General features: G+C 40.9%; 1 long non-coding RNA gene across 1 annotated transcript in view; it reads right to left on the bottom strand.

Moving 5' to 3' along the window:
• The window catches only part of LOC134807467 (uncharacterized), a 71343-nt gene extending 58637 nt beyond the window's left edge, over nt 1-12706 (bottom strand). Inside the window, exon 1 of the long non-coding RNA XR_010147992.1 lies at nt 12475-12706. This is a non-coding gene — a long non-coding RNA (uncharacterized LOC134807467). The remainder of the gene's footprint in view (nt 1-12474) is intronic.
• Between the last annotated feature and the right edge of the window lie 10975 nt (nt 12707-23681).

Here is a 23681-nt window from a genome sequence, read left to right as displayed (position 1 = left end):
ACACTTGATGTGGGGTACTCTAAATCACTGCTGTGAATGAACCTGATAATAAATACCCTCATGGAAAGAATATATAAATACCAATCATAGAAATACCAATCATAACAGCCTAGCATTCCTACACAATTACTGCTGCAACATAATTAATGTGGTATTAAATTATTGCTTTAAGAGCTACAAGTATTTAAAAAATGAGCTGATTTCAAATAAAAAATTATTTCACAGTTCAGTCTTCAGTCTAACGCTCTCCCAACTGAGCTATTTCGGCTGGGCAACAGTTCAGTCTTAAGGATCATAAAAGTCAGACATCATAACAAAAGCAAATGTAACCCTTACATCCCAAATCTGTCATTTCCAAGGGGTTCCTCTCCAGTGGTGTCAATCAATAAAAAACAGCATTTCCTCCAAAGACTCAGCTGGACAAGAATGTCCAGCTTTTCTGACACAATGCTGCCCAATCCTACTGGTTGAAGAAAAAACAGAGATTCTGAGAGAAACAAGTTTTAGGCAATTAGGATGCTTTCCCTCCAGAGCTCCAAGAAAAATCAGAGATTAGGATATCCAGAAGAAAATAAAGGTTTAATTTGTATTACACACATACAGAAAAGCTAAGATGAGTTATGGGATAGGTAAAGCTTATATTCTGGGCCCTGATCCTTTTATTTCCTTCCTGTGAACAAAACAAAACAGACAGTTTCTTGGGTATGAAAGTGAATACTGGACTTAGAGACAGAAACACAACTTTGCCACTTCCTAAATTAATCACTACGTTGTCAAATTCTATTCCCAGACAGGACACAAAAGTCATTTATTCTGAACTCTGACCTCTAACTACTACTGCACTAGACACCGAAGTCCAAGCGATCATCTCTATCTCCACTCCTGCGTTAGTTGTTTGGTTTGAGACAAGTGCATGCGTGCATGTCCAAAACAAAAATACGTTTTCAACAGAGCTAGGGAGCAATTATATGGCAACATGGAAACAAATGTGAAATGCAAACAATATGTTCTGCAGTAAAATTTAAAGAAAGTCAAAGTTCAGGTAAGACACATTCAAGAAGGGAAGACTAAGAGTTCCAAGGTAGAAAACAGGTTCCTTTCCATCCCAGAGAGCCTCTCAATCCTCAGTGCTGCTCTCAGCTAGCTGTCCACTCTCCTCCCTTAGGTGTGAGCAAACTCTTTAAGGTATTCCCTCCTAGAAACTCACACAGATGTAGTCAAAGTCTTGAACTTTGATTCAGGAAAAAGCCAAGATGGTCAACTAGTCACTGCCAGGAGAGCATCTCCCACCACAAGACAAGACCATCAAGCAGACCAGTACACTCCCAGCAGATCAAATAAGAAAGGCATTGAGAGCGTACCGAAGGAAGACATAGACTCTGGGCTGAAGGGGAAGGAAGCTGGGAACCCTGCACCAGACTACAGAGCACCAGAACTCATTCCTGACCCCCAGCGACTCCTTTGCATGGTTTGAGTTAAACAGGAGAGGAGTGGCCCACTCTCACCAAGAACCTCGTAGTTGCAGGAGACCCCACGACCCTCGTGGACATTTGAGCTGACAGAGCTGTTTGGAGAGGTGGCAGGGACAGAACTCTAGCTTGTGATGAGACCAGAAGGTTTGGCATGGAACAGCTGAGGTGGAGCACTGGCTAGGGACACCCATCCGCCAAGGCTTGCCAAGCTCCTCCAGGTGGTTTGACTTTTGTTCACTGATGGAGCTGGACAGAACACGGCTATCTTGTCCATGGGATGGGCCCCATCTGATTTGAGTAGCCCACAGTCTGCCTGCCTTTTTCAGGTTCTCTGCCCAGCAGTACCCACTTGCAGGGCAGCGTCAGATGCCAGAAGGGAGCACTTCCCATTGGCCCCACCATAGCTCCTTCACAGACTAACCTCACCTACCACAGCGCACTCCCACCCCTGGCCTCCCCCCACCACTTTGCTGGCACACACTCACCTGTATCCCCCACCTACTGCTAATCCACCACTAGGCACTGAAGGAACATACCTCAAAATAATAAGAACCATCTATGACAAACCCACAGCCAATATCATACTAAATAGGCAAACACTCGAAGCATTCCCTTGAGAACCAGAACAGCACAAGGATGCTCACTCTCACCACTCCTGTTCACGTGGTACTGGAAATCCTAGCCAGAGCAATCAGGCAAGAGAAAGAAATAAAAGGCATCCAAATAGGAAGAGAGGAAGTCAAACTCTCTCTCTCTGGAGATGATATCATTCTATACCTAGAAAATCCCATGCTCTATGCCCAAAGGCTCCTAGATCTGATAAACAACTTCAGCAAAATTTCAGAATACAAAATGATGTACAAAAATCAGTAGCATTTCTACATATCAACAATATCCAAGCTGAAAGCCAAATCAAGAACGCAATCCAATTCACAATACCCACACCAAAAATAAAATACCTAGGAATAGAGCTAGCCAGGGAGGTGAAGGATCCCTACAACAACAATTACAAAACTCTGCTCAAAGAAATCAGAGACAACACAAACAAATGGAAATAGTTTACATGCTCATGGATAGAAAGAATCAATATGGTTAAAATGGCCATACTGCCCAAAGCAATTTACAGATTCAGTGCTATTCCTATCAAACTTTTACAGAATTAGAAAAATTCTAATTTTTTACAAAATTAGAAAAACCTATTCTAAAATTCATGTGGAACCAAAAAAGAGCCTGAATAGCAAAAACAATCCTAAGTAAAAATAACCAAGCCAGAGGCATCATACTACCCAACTTCAAACTACACTGCAAAGCTACAGTAACCAAAGCAGCATGGTAATGCTACAAAAACAGACACATGGACCAATGGAACAGGTTACAGAACTCAGAAATAATACTGCATACCTTCAACCATATGATCTTTGACAAAGCTGCCAAAAACAAGCGACGCGGAAAGGAATCTCTAGTCAATAAATTGTGCTGGGATAATAGGCTAACCATGTGCAGATGGTTGAAGCTAAACCCCTTCCTTTCACCATATACAAAAATCAATCCAAGATGGTTAAAGACTTAAATGTAAAGCCTAAAATTATAGAAAACCTAGGAGATACCATTCTGGACATCAGCCCTGGAAAAGATTTCATAATGAAGACTCCAAACGCAGTTGCAACAAAAACAAAAATTGACAAATGGTACCTAATTAAAGAGCTTCTGCACAGCAAAAGAAATTATCAACAGAGTAAACAACCTACAGAAAGGGAGAAAATATTTGCAAATTATGCATCCAACAAAGGTCTAATACCCAGCACCTATAAGGAACTTAAACAAATTAAGAAGAAAAAAAAAACATTAACAAATGGGTAAAGGACATGAAGAGACACTTTTCAAAAGATGTCTTACATGTGGTCAACAAGCAGATGAAAAAATGGTCAACATCACTGATCGTCAGATCAATGCAAATCAAAATCACAATGAGTTACCATCTCATACCAGTCAGAATGGCTATTACTAAAAAGGCAAAAAATATCAGATGCCAGCAAGGTGGCAGAGAAAAGGGAATGCTTATACACAGCTCACAGGAATGTGAATTAGTTCAGCCATTGCGGAATTCAGTTTGGAGAGTTCTCAAAGAACTTAAAACAGCACTACCATTTGACCCAGCAATCCCATTGCTGGGTATGTAGCCAAAGGAATATAAATTGTTCTACCATAAAGACACAAGCATGTCTATGTTCATTGCAGCACTATTCACAATAGCAAAGGCATGGAATCAACCTAAATACCTATCAACAGTAAACTGTATAAAGAAAATGTGGTTCATATACACTGTGGAATTCTATGCAGCCATAAAAAAGAATGAGATAATGCCCTTTGTAGCAATGTGGATGCAGCTGGAGGCCATTATCCTAAGCAAACTAACACAGGAACAGAAAACACCACATGTTCTCACTCATAAGTGGGAGCTAAACATTGAGTACACATAGACGCAAAGAAGGGAACAAAAGACACCTGGGCCTACTTGAGGGTGGAGACTGGGAGGAGGGTAAAGATTGAAAAACTATCTATCAGGTACTATGCTTGTTACCTGGATAATAAAATAATCTGCACACCAAACGCTTATGTTATGCAATTTGCCCATGTAACAAACCTGCACATTTACCCTCTGAACCTAAAATAAAAATTGGAAAGAGAAAAAAAAAAAGTCTTGAACTTTAATAGAGCGCTCAAAAAGTCTAAAAAGCTACTAGATCTCAAAGGAATGAAATCTCTAACTGTAAAATTTTAGACCAAATTACAAGGCCTTGAGCTTGGGGAACTGGGGACATGGAGCACACATGTGTGACTATATTCAGAATACCTCTCCTATCATACCTCATGGGTAATTATATGTTTTTAATAATCATAAGACCAGCCCTTAATGAGTTGATTTAGCCTGAAAATCTTCAAAGCAAAGGATTAGCTTCACCTAGGCAACTGTTTATTATTTCATTTGCTTCTATCAAGATTACTAAATCATAAATTCTTTTCTGTTTCCAAAAGTCTAACACAGTGCTTTGTACATATTTATGTCCTTGATAAAAATTTTTAACTTGAGTTTTTATCCTAAAGGTTTTCAAACCAATTCAAGAAACCAATTTCCTCTTCTAACAAATCAATTGAGACATGAAGCATTACGGATAGAACCCAGAAACTTACAAAATGAAGCGACAATAGAATAACCTGAAAAACTGATGAATCACTGACTCACTTTTTATGCAAAACATTCAAGCAGTAATGCCTAAAATGGGACTAATACAGGCTGGGCGCTGTGGCTCACGCCCATCATCCCAACACTTTGGAAGGTCGAGGCGGTTGGATCACTTGAGGTCAGGAGTTCAAGACCAGCCTGACCAACATGGTGAAACCCCGTCTCTACTAAAAATACGAAAATTAGCCAGGCGTGGTGGCACTAGCCTGTAATCCCAGCTTCTCAGTAGGCTGAGGCAAGAGAATCGCTGGAACCTGGGAGGCAGAGGTTGCAATGAGCCAAGATCATGCCATTGCACTCCAGCCTGGGCAACAAGAGTGAAACTCTGTCTCAAAAAAAATAAAAAAAGATAAGTCTCTTGAAACGCTTCTTAGACGGAGATGGAACCTCATGGGATAGTAAACTCACAACATATTAGGTAAAGATTTTGTATGAGTTGACCTCTCCTGCACTGCGTAAATTTTCTAAAACCACAGTCTGCTTCTAAGAGAACAAAATAATTGTTCTTGGGGCATCAGCATTAGCAAAAGAGGGAGGCAAATAATGGAACAATTATCTGAACACTATAACCAGAATAAACAGCCAAGCTTCCTTTAGGCCTTCCTTTCATGTTTGTTTCCTGTTCTATTAAAGAGTGTTTTGGAGATAAAAAATAGAGTTTCTTTGCCTGAAAGATCTGATTGCCGGGAATCTGGTCACTTAACCTAAAATCATCAATTACCAGGGTTTTTTTTTAAATTCCAAAAACTTTATGCATGGGAGCCCAAGGTCATTTTGAAAGAAGTACAGAAAATAGTCCTTTGCCAATGTTCTTTTACTGAAGAATTGGCTTTAATAAAACAGGACTTGGGTTTCCAGAGAATCAAAAGGCACTAGGGTGGTTATTTTCCTTAAAAATTAAAAGTAAAACCACCAACTCTTCAACCTCAGCGCAAAAAAAGTCTGCTAACTATCAAAAGCTAAAGTTTACCCAAAGGTAAATCAGAATCAATTGCCAATCTTTTTAGGGAAAAGCAAGAACAAATATGTAAATTCCTGGCTACTATCCTGTTGTTACAGGATAGTGTTTATAAAACATTTTATGCAATGTTTCCTTGCCAATTAAAGGTGAGTGTAGCATTTGCCTTTTAGTTTTATTATCTTTGCCTAACCCTTATAATAGTAACATAAGTCAAAGGGATTAAGGAAACCACTGGATAACATGTATCTGCAAAACTGTCTTCACTGGAAATTATTGTCAGGGTAAAAGGAAATGGTATTAGGGCCCTGAAAGAGGGACAGGCTGGATTTCCTTTAAATATAATTGGTAGAACTTGAAATATGTTTGCATTTGTAATGTCAAAGCCTGATGATCTAGTCGTTGCAGAAATTCTGTGAGCTACCTAACACCCTTTAATAAAGCCCTTTCTGTTACAACTAGCAAGAGGGTTTCAAACTAAGAACAGTAAACCACAGAATAACTAAGGCCAAACATTTTGCTGTCAACAGACACGCAAAGAAGTAAGAATCTTTGACTAATTTTTTTTCCTCAGTTGGATTTGAAAGCAGTGACGATCCTATTATCATTACAGGACTGGTAGTTCATCTTACATGGGACGAAAGTGTTCCTTACGTGATCACCTGCAGTAACCTGGAATGAGGTAACCTTCTGTTGGCAAGACTGAGTGACTCCTGCTTCCACACAGGAAAGCTTAAATAAAGAAAATTCCAAGCTCAATATTAAAGTTATCAGCTCAAGGCACAATCACGATTAAAGGGTTTCTATGACTACCCTAAAAAAGAGTCCCCTATATCTTGCAGTTGTTTGGCCAAGACTCCTGAAACTCAGACACAATTTGCCCAATTGCAAAGTAGGTTGCTTTCACAGCCCTCTGTTAAGTAGCTAATTGAGAAAGAGTGGGGCCCTAAGAGTTGGAATGGAGTCCATTGGCATCCCAAACCCTTAAAACTACTAAGCCTCTCTTGCCAGATGAAATAATTTCCTTGTCCATTAAGTTAAGTCTGCTCCTGACAATATAGGAGCCTTGATTTTTAAATACCTCACCTAAGGTAGTTGCTTCTCAAGGGGTGCCAATTCCCCCCAAGCCTCTCTCCTCCTTGCTTCTATACTCATGACTAAAGACGTAATCCAACATGCCCTTTAAGATAAGTTACAAAGTCAAACCATGGAATATACAACAACAATAAATTACAAGAATTGACTAATTTATATCACCAGAAACCTGGAGAATAAATGTAAAAATGGATTCTGGGAATGACAGATTAGAGGGAACGGAACATAATTTTAGATTTTCTAAACTTATAAACATGGAAACAAATGCCAAAAATTCTGGATCCAATATACGAGCTCTAGGTAACCCACATGGCTTTCAGCTGTTTTCTTGGTTGCTTAACTCAAATCTGGAGTCAGTTGTCACCTATGCTAAATGAGGCTGAGTTCCCAGATCGTGCAAAGAGAAGGAAAAAAAAAAAAAAGATCTAGAGAGATGAGAGTAATAAACTAAAATTATCATATGCAACTAACTTATCTGTCCCCAACTTTGTCTCCCAATAATAAACTAAAATTATCATATGCAACTAACTTATCTGTCCCCAGATTTGTCTCCTAAAAAGGTCCAGGTCTCCAGGTCTTTACCAGGGCCCTGAGAAATATTTAAAGACTAAGGGAAGTACCAGTTCTTTTGAAAAGCACTTTAGGCCGGGTGCAGTGGCTCATGCCTGTAATTCTAGCACTTTGGGAGGCCAAGGCGGGTGGATTACCTGAGTTTGGGAGTTCAAGATCAGCCTGGACAACATGGTGAAACCTCGTCTCTACTAAAAATACAAAAAATTAGCCACGTGCAGCGGCACACGCCTGTAATCCCAGCTTACTCTGGAGGCTGAGGCAGGAGAATCGCTTGAACCCGGGAGGCGGAGGTTGCAGTGAGCCAAGATCATACCACTGCACTCCGGCCTGGGCTTCACAGCGAGACTTTCAAAAAAAAAAAAAAAATACTTTAGTAGTTGAACTCTACAAATCAAGATAAAGCGGGAAAAGCTGCTCTTGCAATGGGCTCCATTATTTCAATGAAGATATGAAGATTATGGGACCCAGAGTGGAAGGGGCCAACAGAGTCACTTAAACACAAGAGATAGGACGGGTCTGCTTACCATAATAGGCAGTAAGGCTAAAGTGGACAAGAATTTAATTTTCTTAGTAGAGTTTACTCCAAAAACTGTTTTACTAATGAGTTCATCAATGTCTGTATAAGACTGACTAAAATGTTTATAGTCATGCATACAAGGTCAAAATATCGGCAGAGTCAAAACAGCTCTGGAGTTAAAACTCAGATCAGCGTGACGGGGACAATTCTCCTGAATATGGAAGACAACACAAGAGATTATTCACCTAAACAAAGAAGGTTTGTTCCAAGTTGACTTTCTGTGTCTATTCACACTGAAAACTGGGTTAAGGTTATTTCAAGTATTTATCTAAATTTGTCATTATTATAAATTATCTTTATAATGATTTCCTAAGAGAAAGTTTGGTTCAAGCCACAGAAAGACCTATAGATACACCCAAATCTCTCGTAAGAAGCTCTGTGATGTCATATTTGAATTGGAAATTGTCACTCCAGAACCCTGTTTCAAAATTATAATTGTATCTTGTATATTGTCTCAAAAGTAACAAAAAGGGAGGCCGGGCGTGGTGGCTCACGCCTGTAATCCCAGCAATTTGTGAGGTGGAGGTGGGCGGATCACTTGGGGTCAGGAGTTCGAGACCAGCCTGGTTAACATGGTGAAACCCCGTCTCTACTTAAAATACAAAAAAAGTGATCTGGGCATGGTGGTGCAGGCCTGTAATCCCAGCTACTCGGCAGGCTGAAGCAGGAGAATCATTTGAACCTGGGAGGCAGAGGTTGCAGTGAGCTGAGATCGTGCCACTGCACTCCATCCTGGGCGACAGAGCAAGACTCTGTCTCAAAAAAAAAAAAAAGAAAAGAAAGAAACAACAACAAAAAACTAACAGATAGTTAGTTTTCATGCCAAAACCCATGGGCCACAGGTAAAACTATACTCAAATCCAAAATTATATCATTAAATGCCTTAATACCCATCAATATTAAAAACAAAACAAGTAATAAATGTAAAAAGTTTAAAATATAGCCTCAAAAATAACAAAATAAAGGAGGGAATTATCAGAGATAAAATGTTAAATTTGTTCAGAAAGCAATTATAAAGAATACATAAAACAGAAAGCTATTTCCCCAGAAATATTTTTTTAAATAGATAAACTCTTGGCAAACCTGATTAGTGGAAAAAGAGAAAAAGCGAAAACATACAACCTTTAAGATAACAAGGTGATAAACACATGTTTTTAAAAGCTTATTTTAAATCATGATAAAACACATATTTTTAAGTGATTTAACAATCATAAAAGAATATACACACAGCCGGGCACGGTGGCTCACGCCTGTAATCCCAGCACTTTGGGAGGCTGAGGGAGGTGGATCACCTGAGGTCGGGAGTTTGAGACCAGCCTGGCCAACATGGAGAAACCCCGTCTCTACTAAAAATACAAAATCAACTGGGCGTGGTGGTGCATGCCTGTAATCCCAGCTACTCGGGAGGCTGAGACAGGAGACTCACTTGAACCTGGCAGGTGGAGGTTGCAGTGAGCTGAGATCGCGCCATTGCACTCCAGCCTGGGCAACGAGAGCAAAACTCCGTCTCAAAAAAAAAAAAAGAATATACATGCATATCTATGGAAATTATTTCAGAGACATGTTATAGTCACCTCAGATTCCCAAAGCTTCACTTGTCTCTCAGCCACACAACTGCCCCTGCTGCCACCACCACCGCATCTACTGACATCTCTGGCTATCTCATTCTGTCCTGAGGTGAATGCCAGGCTCTGGAAACATGGCCTTCCTAATGCCTTCTCATCATGCCAGAAGCTGCAGAAGCTCTGGCACCTCTTGGCCCAATTCAGTCGGACCCGTGTAGGTTCCGATTCCTCCTGCCCTTCTAAACTCCAATGCAGACTCCAAAGAATTGGCATTCCACAGGGTGGGACGTGGCCTCCGCAGCAGCTGCCCAAAGAAGCCAGGTGATACCACCTAAAAGTGCATGGACTGAACTCGCCATGAGGCAAACATTGACCAATAAGAGAGAAATGAGACGGGAGGAAGGTAATGGAGCAATCCATCTCTCTTTCCCCCTCCAGTGGACTATTCCAACATGTCTTTTCTGTATGTACAGCCTGTCTGGTATTGTCCTGTCTGAGTGGATATCATATTCTTCACAGTTCATGAGGCGGTGGCCAGCTTGCCAATTTCCATTTGCTTTCCATCCTTCTTTCTCTTGTTTCCCTGTTCCCTGTCTCTCTATCCCAGAATATCACCTTTCAATAAAACCTTACCACTTGTCTTGCTTCAGCCTCTGTTTTTCAGGGACAGTGATAAATTTGAAAATTTAGAGGACATGGTTAGTTTTCTACCAAAATAAAAACTACTATGTTTTGCCAAGTAAGAGATAGAAAATCTGACCAGATCAGTCATCACAGAAAACACTGGAAAGCTAAGTAAAGGTCTGCCATTTTTTAAAAGATACTAAGCCCAGAAAATACAACAGCTGAATTATATTTAAGTTTTAAAGTACAAATAATTCCTAATTTATTTTCTCCATTCTCAACCAGGCAATTCATTTTATTTATGTTATGCATTCTTGTGCTATTAACATAGCATAATAAAGATAATTCAAAAAAAGAAAACTATAGGCAAATTTCACTTATGAATAAAGATGCAAACATTTAAAAATGACATCAAATGAATTTTGACAATGCATTAAAAGAACAATTCATCTGTATGAGTCCATTCTCACACTGCTATAGACATACCTGAGACTGGGTAATTTTATAAAGAAAAGAGGTTTAATCTGCCCATGGTTCTATGGGCTGTACGGGCTTCTGTTTCTGGAGAAGTCTCAGGGAACTTATCATCATGGCAGAAGGCAAAGGGAAAGTAGATACACCTTCACATGATCGGCAGGAGAGAGAGAGCAAAGGAGGAGTTGCTACACACTTTCAAACAACCAGATCTTGTGAGAACTCTATCACAAGACAGCACTAGGGGGATGGTGCTAAACCATTAAAAGCCAACCCCAAGATCCAGTCACTTCCCACCAGGCCCCTCCTCCAACAATGGAGATTACAATTCAACATGAGATTTAAGTGGGGCCACAAATCCAAACCATATCAACATAATAACTGAATTTTAAATCACATTAGCAGATCACATAAATGTAAACATGTATGAGATAATTTAATAATTTTCTTAACATAACGACCCTTCAAAAAGATCTATCTCTTTTTTTTTTTTTTTTTGAGACAGAGTCTTGCTCTATCGCCAGACTGGAGTGCAATGGTGTGATCTCGGCTTACGGCAACTTCTGCCTCCCAGGTTCAAGCAATTCTCCTGCCTCAGCCTCCAGAGTAGCTGGGATTATGGGCACATGCCACCACGCCCAGCTAATTTTTTTTTTAATTTTTAGAGACAGGGTTTCACCATGTTGGCCAGGATGGCCTTGATCTCCTGACATCATGATCCACCCGCCTTGGCCTCCCAAAGTGCTGGGATTACAGGCATGAGACACTGCACCCGGTCAAATAGATCTATCTCTTATACACACACACTCTAACCATCTGAATAAAACATATTAAAGATACATCTAGTTTCTTCCCAGAATCTTTTCAAACCTTCTTTATGCTTTTCCCTCATTCTTCAACTGCTGACACCAGAATGTCTTTGAGGTCAGTAGGACTAGCTCACAGTAAATTTCAATAGGGGTGGTATCAGCATTTGAGGAAAGATCATTCTACTTTATGTAAGCCTGACTTAGGCATGGCAGGACGTTTAGCTTCTCTGACCCTGGGCATTAAATATCATAGCACACCCAAGTCATTGGCAACAAAAAAAATCCTCCATTCATTTCCAAGTGCTTGATGAGGATGACCCACACCTGGTTAAGAACAATTGAGGGGCTACCCCTTACCTGTTCTGAGTAGTTACTGGGATACAGAGAGCTACCCCTACACCTGTAGCCCAGTAATTACTGGGAACTCTCTCCACCTCCTCAGACAACCCGATTCCCACTTCTTTCCTGCCCCTCCGTTCTAATCTATCTCCTTCCGAAACTGGAGAGGGCGCCCATCATTTTAGTTCTCTTGGCCTTTCCTATCTGAGTGTGCTAGAACATCAGAACCCAGAAAACACAAATCACCAGTGAACAAGATGATGTGCACTTCCATACACAGTGCACAAGGAAGCAGAAATGTCCATGAAGTATTTTAGATAGCTAAGTCATCGATTCGCTTGTCATTTGTTGATTGTATGGGCATTGAAACAACAGAATTTCCACACAGCCAAAAATGAAAATCCACCATGTCCTATCTGGTCAAAGGATCCCCCACTGCCGAGGCTCTTTTTCTCCTCTGAGTCTCAGTATAGCAAATGGTTAACAGCACAGGCCCTAGAGAGATGGAATTTGGATATAAATCCAAATTCCACTCTTGCCCTTTCTTCTATATTTGAAAAAACTGTTGGTTTTGACAAAATATAATTTATATTTCTTATCTTCATGCAAGGTTTTTACTGAGTCCTCCATACTTTTCTTCCTGCGTCTTCCACTAATTTGCTTTGCCTCTGTTGGTCTTTTGCCACGTTTCCTAAGGATTCTTAGCCACACTACTAGGTTTAGTCCTTTGGAGGGAAAACATACCTGATTCTTCACTTCAGGAGCATTTCTTGCCTTCATTTTTCACTTCAGGAATGACAAGGAAGGATGCATAACCAGGTGTTTGGCAGACTGTCACAGAGAAGAGTCCAGATTTACCATGAGCAGCGTAGAATCCACCCTTACTGGCTAGGCAGTCTTGCACAGGTCACTTAATCTCTCTGAGCTTCATTTTTCTCACCAAAAGAAATGGGAAAAAATGTGCCAAAATCACAAACTGTGGTAAAGAACAAATAAAATAGTGAGGTTGCAAATACCCTTTGCATGGGGTGAGAAATTATTCATGTGCTCACTTTCATTCTCCACAAAACTTTAATTTTCTCATGTTCTCTGGATACTTTCTCTGATGTTGAGTTATGGAAGTCATTAAAACAGTACATGAGAGAAGGCTTTAGATCCTTGTCTTAGTCCACTTGGGCTACCATAATAACGTACCCGAAATTAGGTGGCTTATAAACAACAAAGGCCAGGCAGGGTGGTTCACACCTGTAATCCCAGCACTTTGGGAGGCCAAGGCAAGCAGATTGCTTAAGGCCAGGAGTCTGAAACCAACCTGGCCAACATGGTAAAATCCCATCTCTACTAAAAATACAAAAATCAGCTGGGCGTGGTGGCACACTGCTGTAATCCCAGCTTCTTGGGAGGCTGAGGCACAAGAATTGCTTGAACCCAGGAGGCAGAGGTAGCAGTGAGCTGAAGTTGTGCCACTGCATTCCAGCCTGGGAGACAGAGCATGACTTTGCCTCAAAAAAAAAAAAAAAAAAACACCACGAAATTTATTTCTCACAGTTCTGGAGTTGAGGACGTCCAGGATCAAGTTGCCAGCAGATTCTGGTGAGGGCTGACTTCCTGGTTCATGGACCACCATCTTTTCACAGTGTCCTCATATGGCAGAGGGGGCATGGGAGCTTTTAACAGTTTCTTTTATAAGGGCACAAATATGATTCATGAGGGTTCTGTCTTCAGGATCTAATCACCTCTCAAAGCCCTCCTCTCCTAATACTATCATATTGGGGGTTAGATTTTAACTCATGAACATTGGTGTCACCTAAACATTCAATCTGCAGCATTTCATACTTACCCCCACAAAATTCATGTTTTTCTCACATATAACATACACTCACTGCATCCCAACAGCCCCAAAAGTCTTAACTCGTTCCATCTTTAATTCTAAAATCTAAAATCCAAAGTCTCCTCTAAATATCATCTAAATCAGATATGGGTAAGAGTCAAGGTGCAATCCACCCTGAGGCAATTCATCCTGTCCACTGTGAACCTGTGAACCCGAAAGAGTTACGTGCTTTCAAAATACAGTGGTGTGATAGGCATAGGATAAACATTCCCATTCCAAAAGGGAAAAACAGTAAATAAGAAAGGAGTAACAGAGCTTGAGAAGAAACTTTGACCTGATGCTCTGCCCTCCAGGCCCACTGAGGCATGGATCCCATCTATCAGACCCATTGAGGCAGCAGTCTGGCCCCTGCAGACTTGTTGGGCAGGGGTTGGCCCAAGGCTTCAGGCAGCTCTGTACCCATGGCAGTTCTCTGCCTTGACCCTGCAGCTTTCCAGGGCTGGGGTCCCTAGTCCATGACTCTACCAGGAGGCCTCGTCCTTTGAAATATAGGTGGGGACAACCATAGCCTGACAGCTGTGCTGAACATAGCTCATGCCACCCTGGGATCCACCGGAACGCTACCTAGGGTTGCTGAGGAGAACAGAGCTGGAGTGTAGGGAATGGAGTCCTTGATGTGAGGCAAGGCCTGTGTGCCAAACTCCTGCGGGCACCAGGCATCAGCAAGCCTCTTCTTGGAAACCATTCTATCCCTCCCTGCCCCCAACCCTTGTACTGTGGGCCTGCAATAGAAGGGACAACTCTGATGGTTTCTGAATTGCCTCCAGGGGTTCTCCATTCTCTTGGAGAATAGCTGGTAGCTTCTTTTGAGATGGTTGACAAATCTCCTTATCAAACAGTCATTTGGCCACCCCCTTAGTTTTCTCTCTTAAACCAGGTTTCTCATTCCAATATGGATAGGCTGAGAATTTTCCAAATCTTTAAGTTCTGCCTCCCTTTTGATGAACCATCCCATCTTTAAATAACTTCTTTTTTCTCATTTTATTATAAGCAATCAGGAGAAACCAGTCCACTCCTTCAACACTTCACTTAGAAATTCGCAGCCAAATATCCAATTTCATTTCTTGCAAGTTCTACTTTACACAAAACACAGGGACAGGAACACAATTCAGCCAAGTTCCTTAAGACTTTATAATAGAGACCACCTTCTTCCAGTTTTCAATAACAAGTTCTTCTTTTCTGTCTGAGACCTCATCAGAACAGCTTTTACTCTTCATATTTCTACCAACATTCTGTTCAAGATTATTTAGGTGTTCTCTAAGAAGATTGATCCTTTCTCTACAGTTCTCTTTTCTTTCTGAGCCCTCATCAACATTGCTTTCAAAGGACTATTTATGGCAATGTAGGCTTTTTCTAGCATGCACCTTAAAAGTTTTCCAGCTTCTACCCATTACTCAGTTTCAAAGACACTTCCACATTACAGATATTTGTTATAGCAACACTCCCACTTCTTGGTACCAATTTCTGTCTTAATCCATTCAGACTACTATAACAAAATACCATAAACTTGTTGGCTTATAAACAACAGAAATTTATTCCTCACAGTTCAGGAGGCTAGAAAGTTCAGGCTCAAGCTGTTGGAAGATTCACTGTCTTGTGAGAGTCCACTTCCTTGTTCATAGATGGCCATCTGCTTCTTTTTTTTTTTTTTTTTTTTTTTTTGAGATGGAGTCTCACTCTGTCACCCAGGCTGGAGTGCAATGGCACGATCTTGGCTCACTGCAACCTCTGCCCCCCGGGTTCAAGTGATCCTCCTGCCTCAGCCTCCTGAGTAGCTGGGATTATAAGTGCGTGCCCGCACGCCTGGCTAATTTTTGTATTTTTAGTAGAGATGGGGTTTCACCATGTTGGCCAGGCTGGTCTTGAACTCCTGGCCTCAGGTGATCCACCTGCCTTGGCCTCCCAAAATGTTGGGATTACAGGCGTGAGCCACCGTGCCTGGCCTAGATGGCCATCTTCTTACTCAGGTGGCAGAAGGAGCAAGGGAGGTCTCCAGGTTCTCTTTTATAAAGCACTAGTCCCATTTTTGAGGGCTCTGCCTTCATGACCTACTCACCTCCCAAAGGCTCCACCTCCTAATGTCATCAGATTGAGAGGTAGGTTTCAACATATGAATTTTAAGGGAACATAAACATTCAATCTTATAGTCAGCCTCAGTTATTGGCATACAGCCTCATGCATAGGGACTTTTTCTATATGCTTCCTGTTAAAGTACCTCCAAATTATTGGTTAATATTGATATATTTAATCTTTTCAAGTTACTTCATTGTAACAATTCTCCCTTCAGAATGAAGCAGGTCTAAGGCTCTAATTCTTAACATGTGTACTTGGAAATCCATGTTTGATTTGAACTAGTGAAATTGAGTCACAAAAACAGGTGACAAGTTTTATATGTTCTTGATAAATATAGTCTGCTATTAATATTTTCTTCATATTTTAGAACAGCAATTTCCAATGTGGGTTGCACATACTCCAGTAAATCAACTGATCCACTGGAGACATAAAAGAAGAAAATATGAGAAATGTTATTTATATTTTTTATCTCATTCTTTAGAATTTTTGTATTGCCCTAATAATATATCAGTACAGTGTGTTTAAATCAGAAAAGTTTAAAAACAGTACATGTGGTAGCCAGGTGCGGTGTCTCACACCTGTAATTCAAGCACTTTGGGAGGCTGAGGCAGGTGGATCACTTGAGGTCAGAAGTTTGAGAACAGCCTGGCCAACATGGTGAAACCCCATCTCTACTAAAAATATAAAAATTAGCCAGGCATGGTGGCATGCACCTGTAATCCTAGTTGCTCAGGAGGCTGAGGCAGGAGAATCGCTTGAACCTAGGAGGCTGAGGCTGCAGTGAGCCAAAATTGAGCCACTGCACTCTAGCCTGGGTGACAGAGTGAGACTCAGTCTCAAAAAAAAAAAAGAAAAGGTACATGTGGAAGTCCTAAGCTTTTGTTTCGTTATTCATACAGTGAAGATATAATAATAACCAATTTATTGAGTCAAAAAATTTTAAATATAGGAAAAAATTTATTTCATTCATTTGGGACAAAGTAGTCAGGTTTTCTACTGAGAGAAAGGCTTGTGAAACTCTGGAGTGTAACATTTTGGGGGGTTTTGTGGGGAGGAGGATGCTTCCCTTGGAAAAACAAAATCATTTGACTTAAAAGTTTCAAGGTCCCGTAACAAAAAAGCAGTAGAATTGCACCTTGAGCCCTCACTCTCATTCCCAAATCTGTTGTCGTCATTTTGATTTTTGCTGTAGCTGCATCTTTGTGGATATCTAAAAACTCCATTATAGCGCTGGGCGCGGTGGCTCACGCCTATAATCCTAGCACATTGGGAGGCCAAGGCAAGAGGATTGCTTGAGGCCAGAAGTTCAAGACCAACCTAGCCAACATAGTGAGACCCAATCTCTATTTTTTTTAAATGTAAAAAAAAAATAATTAAAAAAAGCCCCATGATAGCATGACCCAATGTGGCATAGAACAAATGTGGTTTAATTGGGGGGAAGAAAACCTAGAAAGGATTCAGGGCCAGGCACGGTGGCTCTCGCCTGTAATCCCACCACTTTGGGAGGCCAAGGTAGGTGAATCATCTGAGGTCAGGAATTCGAGACCAGCCTGGATAACATGGTGAAACTCCATCTCTACTAAAAATACAAAAAAAAATTAGCCGGGCATTGTGGTTCATGCCCAGCTACTTGGAAGGCTGAGGCAGGAGAATTGCTTGAACCTGGGAGGCGGACATTGCAGTGAGCTGAGATCGCACCACTGCACTCCAGCCTGGGCAACGGAGTGAGACTCTGTCTCAAAAATAAAGGATTCAGAAGCTTGAGTTTTAGTTCTGTTTCTACCACTTACTGGATGAGTGAACTTGGAAAATTCTTTTAGTTTTGTTTTCATACCTCAGTTTCCTTATCCTGTACAGAGGAGACAGTAATCTCTGCCATGCCTACCTCAATTGTTTCAGGATACAATAATAACAATTATGTGTTCTTGATCCATTCAAGCTAAGAAAACATTTACTGTTTTTGGACTATATATTTATTGTATTTGGACTATTTTTTAGTAAGTATAATAAACTGGGTAGATTATAAACAACAGAAATTTATATATCATAATTCTAGAAGCTGAGACATCCAATATTTAGGCACTGGCAGATTCAGCATCAAAAATCTAGCATGGCTAGAGGCTGTGTCCTCACACGGTGGAAGAAGCTAGGAGTCTCCCCTTGGCCTCTTTTACAAAAGAACTAATCCCATTCATGAGGGCTCTGCCCCCATGACCTCATTAGCTCCCCAAGGCCCCACCTCCTAATACCATCACTCTGGGGATTTGAGTTCATCATATGAATTAGGGATGGGGGAGCATAAACATTAAGATCATAGTGTATGTCAAGTTATTACGTCAATATATCTTATAAGTTGTGAAGAACTCACGAAAGTCAGGCATTGTTTTTGTGCACGCACATTTAGAGGTGTTGCCTTGGGCCGGGATGCATCCAGCCCAGTCCTAGATATTTTCCATCTACGCAGTGAAAGACACTCATCCTCAACTCGAGTAATTTTTGACACCATTTAATGTGAAAAGCAGCAGAACCTGCGGTTTTGCTGGCCACCCAACACAGGAGAGTGAATTCCTATTCAAATTAGGCTTAATGTTAATCCCAGCAAAGAATTTAAGAAGGGTGCTAAGGGAAAGGGGAGGGCCCCCACCCATCTGCAGTTACGGAAGGCAAATCATTATATGTCCTGAAATCAGAAGGAAAACAGGGACAAGATATGTTCAGTTTCAGTATTTTTGGGAAAGTAGCTGTGTACACAATTCAAAAGGGAAATTAATGCTCCCATTCCAAAATCATCATCTTCTGGAAAGAAAATCAGAGCCGTGTTGCTTCTTTTCAGCCAAACTCAGAAACTGTCACAAAGGAGCTACTGAAGGAATATTAAAAGGTATTACTTTCCTTAGAATCACTTAATTTTATGGCACACAGATGGAATTTCTACTTTAGTAAGTAGGCAATGAATATTTCAGACTTAAAAATTTTCCCCTAGCCATTTTTGCAACTCACAATTTGCTACTTAGAACAGTGAAAAAATATGACTGTCAATGCTGACAGTCAAAAAAGGAAAACTTTCTCCAGCACTCTTCTCTCACTGTTTTTTTATTGCTCATCTGGATTGGCCTGTAGGGTTTAATGGCCAAGGAATTAATTAGAAATGTCTGTTCTGGTAGAAAAGTTGCGTTATTGCTTTGGTTAGTGATTTCGTTCTTAACGTTGTTTTAAAAGCTAAATTATCACCAAGCAGTGAAATGCTCTCTCTCAATACATCCCTCTTCATTATTCTTATCAATTAGCTGCAATTTCGGAAAGAATTTTGTCCCATTTTTCCATGATGTTGAGTAAGTACATGATCCAGAGGAGCTCTTACTGTTTCTAAAAATCTTGCCAAGTCATTTCTTCCAAATCAGAGACCACACACTAAGATGGATACTGAGATTTCTTGGTTTCAAGACTAAAACAAGTGATAAGTGAGCCAAGCAAAATAAGATGAGGTGGCCCTGTGTAGGCCAATTCCTTGCCTAAAACACCTTCCAAGCACAATCACCATCAAATTGTCTATGGCTCCCCAGACAGTGACCTGGCATTTCTTATTAGAAGAAAACCACTTCAGATTGACACTATTGGAAAAAGCACATAGAGTCCAAGAAATCAATAGGCAGAAAGAGAAAGTCAATAACAATGAACATAGTGACACAAGAAACCAACTAAATTAGAAGCTTAATGAAGTGTTCCCCCAAAAATCTACCATTAGATTCAGTGTCTTCAGAATCAATATGACCCACCCGACTTAGGCATTCAATAATAATTGAATAAATAAAACGGAAAGCTTAGGCAGTCTGCAAAATTATCCAAGGTTTATTTTTCTCCAGAAATTTAGTTTTCAACCCTTGGCTTTTAGGGCTACAGAAAGTTGCTGGTATTGCTAAAGAAGTGCAAAAATTTGGGAGGCCGAGGCGGGCGGATCACGAGGTCAGGAGATCGAGACCATCCTGGCTAACACGGTGAAACCCCCTCTCTACTAAAAAATACAAAAAATTAGCCGCGCATGGTGGCAGGCGCCTGCAGTCCCAGCTACTCGGGAGGCTGAGGCAGGAGAATGGCATGAACCCGGGAGGCGGAGCTTGCAGTGAGCCGAGATCATGCCACTGCACTCCAGCCTGGGTGACAGAACGAGACTCCGTCTCAAAAAAAAAAAAAAAAAAGAAAGAAAAAAATCCCAGATATAAGAAATAAATGCTGTATAGAAGTACCTCAAAAATACTATTTTCAGATCTCTACTTACTGAAATAAACCTGGAAAAAATATAAAGTAACAAAATGTTAATACATACTTTCTGGGCCTCATTATCAGTGAATAGAGCAGAGAACTAGAGGGTTAAATGCCCATAAAGTTTTTTGTGATGAATCAGAAGGAAATCATGCTGGAATTTGCTTTTCCTTCTTTAAAACAAGCTTGCATCCCTTTTCCACATTATGTTATTTGGTCCCATGTGAGCTACTAATAACTTTTATAGATGACATTATCTTCTCCCTCCTTGATGTTGAGTGCTGTCCATTCAAGTCACTTCAGAAATGGAATACAGGAAGCAAGCTAGAACTCCAAACTTATGCTATCCTACAAGGAAAGTATATGGGAGCTATGAAGCCAAGATAAAATTTCTCGCTTGAATAGTAGTAGGGAAAGCTTTTATTCATAATGAAATGTATCCAGTGAGTTTAACATCTGTTTCTAAGGTCAACCACTGAGATCTGCTACTGATCCTGAATTTTTATCTCCAGTCTATTTCTCTACCTGGACATATCTCATTATCTTCCTTTCCTATTCCAACCCCATCGCATTTCTCCACACTCATGTCCTCTTGAGTAACCAATTGTCATGACCATTTCTGACGTCGTTTCTAAGGTGTTAATTAATTTGTCCTTCAAACTTAAGTAAACTTAGGGATGCTAGAACTAATAATAATAGGAAACCTTATATGGCATGTGTTCTGAGCTCTCTGTGTACATTAATTCACTCAATCCTCACAACTCCACCCCGAAGGTAGATACTGTCATTCATATTTGCACAGACTATGGAATTAAGGCATAGAGAAGTAAAGCAACTGGCTCAAGAGCTCAGCTCACAGCTAAAATTGGTTGGAATTCAAACCCTGGCAGTCTGTTTGAAGAGCCCATATCCTTAACTCCTGTCCTAGGCTGTCCTTCAAAAACAAGCAAGCAAACAAACAAAAAAGGCAAGATACAAAGTGGTCTCTTAATAACCCCTTTCCTATCATACACTGATTATGTTTGAAATTTTTCAATCCCTTCAGTGTGGTCTCCGCTTGTTCAAGAAGACACACAAAACAGGAGATGAGTGAAACAAAGCCTTCCACGTGGAAACAGTCCATTAAAATATGCCCAATGAATGAATGAGTGAATGAATGAGCTACTGAGCCCCTCTGCTTTCTCTCAGCCATCTGCTGCCATTATTATTCCCAGCCAGCAGGCCTAACACTTCCCTATCGATCTCCTTGCTCTGAACGCAGGTTTTCTGTGGACTTCTTCCTGTCTCTGGCATCTGTCACGTACCTACAGGTCACCCAGCGTTCCTCTTTCCTCATTTGCTCTCCTCTGCAGTCCATCTGCAGTTCCAGGTCTGCATTACCTGCAGATTCTCCCGTGAAGCCGCACTGGCGTCGGCTTTTTATAATTCTGTTGAAATATCTCAGGCATATTAAAATATAACAAGCCCCAGTAGGCTAAAGAAATAAAAAATGAAAATAACTGCCTCAGTTGAAGCCCCTGTGAACTCTGCATGATCCTTTGTTCTTTTCTCTCCCCTGAATCAACCCCTACCCTGAACTTGGGGTATTTTGTATGCTTTTAATATGACTTCACAAAGAGTATATGGTTCTACTTGATCTTAAACTTTACAGAAAGGGTATCATATTGTACATATGCTATTTGCTCAGCATTATAGGTCACTTTAATAATAAGTGGAAGAAAATAAAAACTTTCTCCCCATGACACAGGTTAAGAAAAAGAGCATTCCTATTGCCATGCAAGCCCCGAGTGAGCGTCTCCTGATTCCATTTCACCTCGCCTCCCAGAGGTAACCACTATCCTGGCTTTGCCTTGCTTCTCTACTTTTTTGGGGGTTTGGGGGGGTTTTGTTTGTTTATTTATTTGCGGGGGTAGGGAGTTGTTTGTTTGGTTTTGTTTGTTTTTTGGGGTTTTTTGTTTTGTTTTAGACAAAGTCTTGCTCTGTCTCCCAGGCTGGAGTGCAGTGGTGCAATCTCAGCTCATTGCAACCTTTGCTTCCCGGGTTCAAGCAATTCTCCTGCCTCAGCCTTCCAAGTAGCTGGGATTACAGGCGTGCACCACCATTCCAGGCTAATTTTTGTATTTTTAGTAAAGACGGGGTTTTACCATGTTGGCCAGGCTGGTCTCGAGCTCCTGACCTCAGGTGATCTGCCTACCTTGGCCTCCCAAAGTGCTGGGATTACAGGCATGAGCCACAGCACCCAGCCTGGTTTAAAGACAGGATCTGACTCTGTCACCCAGGCTGGAGTGCAGTGGTGCAATCTCGGCACACTGCAGTCTCTACCTTCTGGGCTTGAGCGATCCTCCCACCTCAGCCTCCTGAGTAGCTGGGACTACAGGCATGTGCCACCATGCCTGGCTAATTTTTTTGTATTTTTGGTAGAGACAGGGTTTCACCATGTTGCCCAGACTGGTCTCCAACTTCTGAGCTCAACTGATCCCCCCATCTCAGCCTCCCAAAGTGCTGAGATTATAGGTGTGAGCCATCGTGCCTGGCCTCTACTTTTTTTTTTATAGTTGCTACCACTTACGTATGTATCCCTAAATCAAGTATTACTCAGCTTTGCCCGCTACCTTATATAATGTTTTCAAATATTATTTTGGGACTTGCTTCCTCCATTCAATATCTTGGAAATTCTTCCACACTAATGAACATATTTTCACTGTGGTATAGTGCTACTTTCTCAGTAATTCTGCAAATTATCCACTCCACTATTGACAGGATTTTATTCTGTTGTTGTTTGTATTATTGTTCTAATCTCTCCGTCTCTCTCTCTTTTTTTTTTCACCACTATAAACAAAACTGCTGTGAATACACTTGACCATGCCTTCATTATCTATGTACAATAATAACTATTATTGTTTTGTCTGTAACTCAGGTTTTCTGGGGAGTAATTTTAGTCATTTTTGTATTTTCTCTGTTTGGACGTAAGCTCAGTGCATCCAGGGTTTTTTGCTCTGATCTTGTCATCCAAAGGAGTCAAATGTACTCCAGGTGGCCCTAGGAGGAACCATAATTTTGTAATGCAAGCAAGGCTTCAGGTCCACTGTCATACTCTGTCTTTCTCACATCCTTTGGGATGTGTGTCATCCTGGTTTCGTTACTGTTACTATTGTTTTGGTTTTGGTCTGGGCCATTTTCTTTGGTGGCAGCCTCTGAGATGTTATAATTCCCCCTTTTAGCCTTTTCTGTGCCTCTCTCAGAGGCCAAAAAACAGAAACAAAAAGAACCTTCCAGATGCCTCCATGCCACTCTGTGGCCATGGAGCAATTAGAGCGCTGCCTTCCGTGCTCTCCCCAGATGCATATTGGCAAAGGGACCTTTCCACAAGTCTCTCTGTCTCCCCTGACTTCATCAGGAAGAGAGGCTTGGAATCTCCCTGGTTGCATCAAGCATTGAGGGCATGATAGAATTATCAACAAAACCTGAGGATGCAGTGAAATTTCAACCTATTCTGATGATCTGAGTTAGTTAGTTTAATTCCTGGGATTACCTGGAAAATAAAGGAAAGACTGTTCTCACTTGTATAATAAACCAGAGAGATTATCCAAACACTCAGTCCCAATACCTTAGAGAAAATCTATCCAATATGGTAGCCCCTAGCCACATAATGGAGATTTAAGTTTAAATTATAAATAATTAAAATTAAATAAAATTTAAAATACAGTTCCTCAGTTACACTAGACAC

Source organism: Pan troglodytes, chromosome 10 (genome assembly GCF_028858775.2).
Source record: "Pan troglodytes isolate AG18354 chromosome 10, NHGRI_mPanTro3-v2.0_pri, whole genome shotgun sequence".
In the NCBI taxonomy this organism is placed as follows: domain Eukaryota; kingdom Metazoa; phylum Chordata; class Mammalia; order Primates; family Hominidae; genus Pan; species Pan troglodytes.
This window is presented reverse-complemented; position numbering and strand designations above follow the sequence as displayed.